This window comes from Limulus polyphemus, unplaced genomic scaffold, assembly GCF_000517525.1.
Source record: "Limulus polyphemus unplaced genomic scaffold, Limulus_polyphemus-2.1.2 Scaffold592, whole genome shotgun sequence".
Taxonomy (NCBI): Eukaryota; Metazoa; Arthropoda; class Merostomata; order Xiphosura; family Limulidae; genus Limulus; species Limulus polyphemus.
Genome location: NW_013666202.1, coordinates 152,539 through 154,942, shown reverse-complemented (window position 1 = coordinate 154,942; position 2,404 = coordinate 152,539). Strand labels below are relative to the sequence as shown.

The 2,404-nt window shown below is 29.8% G+C and overlaps 1 protein-coding gene across 10 annotated transcripts in view; it reads right to left on the bottom strand.

The window, feature by feature from the left end:
- Positions 1 to 800: 800 nt before the first annotated feature.
- The window catches only part of LOC106459319 (sorbin and SH3 domain-containing protein 1-like), a 122,958-nt gene continuing 121,354 nt past the window's right edge, over positions 801 to 2,404 (bottom strand). For all 10 annotated transcript variants that reach the window (XM_022385781.1, XM_022385776.1, XM_022385775.1 and 7 more), the window contains one exon: positions 801 to 930. The gene's annotated coding sequence lies outside the window, so the exon portion shown is untranslated. The remainder of the gene's footprint in view (positions 931 to 2,404) is intronic.

Here is a 2,404-nt window from a genome sequence, read left to right as displayed (position 1 = left end):
TATATATATATATATATATATATATATATATATATATTGACTTCTGTCTTTCCAAAATAAATCATCTGCAATTCTATATATTTCACATCCAGCAAAAATGAAACATTTCATTACAGGACAACAATATCAGCCCTGATGGTTTGGTAAAATGTTAGTGATGAGTGACTAGCTTCAATTTAACATAGGTTTAGTAATTTAAAATAAAATGGTTTTAAATGCATTATAATATCCAGGTCAGTTTATATATATTATACAAATATGTCAAAACCTTAATAGCGAGATATTACACTTGAAAATTGAAGTGCTTGAATACTTTATGAATAGGTATTTTAATATTTAGTACCATCATAATTTTGATTTTAAGATTTCTAAATAATGTTTCTGCAGCACATGTGAAATTGTACCCTGAAGAGAGACGTTTGTGGCAAAAGAAACATCTTTTTAGATATTTCTACCACACTTCGCTTTATAACACACTGACATACACTATAAAAGGCACCTTTTTTTTCAATTAAAAATACAATTTCAAATTTCGCCCTGAGCAGCAGCAGTTTTATTATATATGAATCATTATTAATTTTTAGCAAATAAGAAAGCATCTTGGTGATACATCGCAACACACCAAAAATTTTAATTGAGGGGGGGGGTATTTCTTGTAACCCTTTCACACTGCCTCAACAGACTTATTGTTGTCAAGTTAAAGAAAAACTTTTTTAAACATGAGTATTTATCTGTATGTCTCAAATTTCAGTACAATATCTGTTAATAGTGTGGTCAAATGTTTTATTAAAAGGAAATGGGCATTGAAAGAGTTGAAATATTTCTAATTCTATAGTTTAAAAGTAATGTAAGAATTAAACACAATATTAACATTTGATTGTTCTTTTGGAATTTTTCTCTCTCCTTAGATTTTCAACTTGTTCATCTTACCTGAAATACACACAAAAAAAAATCATTAACACATTTCATCTCTTAATTATCTAACTTTCAGAAAATAAAAAGGCATCATGTAACTCTGTATTTGCTTTGAGTAATCGAATAGAATTTTCATTATATTTCTTTTGTGGGTCAGCAGGGAACAATACTTTCACCTATTTGTATTTTAATTTTCCTGAAATGCTTGCATATTACTCTATTATATGATAACTGTTTTTTTCAAGAAACTGCAAAATCAGGATTTCTCATTAAGTGTGTAATAACAATTTGAACTTTCTGTTTTGAAACAAATGGATTACAATTCCTGATGTTGAGAAGTAGTGTACACCAGTTCATCAGTGCTGACATTTCTTCAGTTTACTTGTATGAATCTTTATCAGGTTCATAATGTTTTAAAGGAGAACCGTTGCTTGCTTTTGAATACTTGTATTAGATCAGAGAATCCTACAGATAATTTCTTTACTTCAGGATGTTACAAGCTGTTCTGGTGTGAAAATCTTGATTAATTGTTCTCCATTCATTTGTAAGTTCTGCTATAGTTTATTTGTTTCAGTCCTCACTTCTAATGTTTTCAAAGTCTCTTAAAGCAAACTGAGTTTTTTATGTTTGGAGTATAAATTGTCATAGAAATCAACACCAGCATAGTTGTACATTGAATGTATGACCTCTATAACATTTTGACTATTTCATAAGCCAAGTTTCCCAGATTCTTGTACTGAAGATAAAAAAATCTGTTATATTTTTTCACAAAATGTTTTTTCTACATGCAAGTAATTGGATCCAGGGTCATTACAGTGGAAGATCTATTCTTGAAGATCACCGTTTCATCTGCTTCCATTTGTTGTTAGGTAGTGGACATTGTGAAATCACAGAACATGTTTATTGACAAATTTCTCTCGGATTGGAGGTATAGTTCCTACAAAAGGAACCTACTCTATTCAGAACTATTGTCCTTGGCTATGATCCTTTTATTTTACAGTATCAATTAAGTTTTGTAATTATCTGCCAATGAACTTTTATCATCAGGTTGAATGCCCATTGTGTCATATTATGCAGCTATTTGTCTTTCCTCTGAAGTTAGGTTAAATACAGACACATGTCACAGTTTCTTGATACATATAAAGCAGTAGCATACTAACTATGTAAAATCCAGTAGACATGTAGGGGAAGAACTAAAAGATCATTGTATGTGGTCCATCTTATAAAAACCAGAACATAGACAACATACATCTAATACAGAACATTATGAAGAGTAATAATGGCTGGAGACGGCTTAAATGGGTAATGAAGAAAAACTTTAATATAAGTTTAACATGACAGCAAATGTACCTGTCTCCAGCCATTATTAGTCTCAAAGTGGGTTCCTCGTCATCGAATTATGAAGAGTAGAATACTTCCATTAATATATATATATATATATATATATATATAAATAAACTAAATAAACTAACGAACGTACTAACACGAG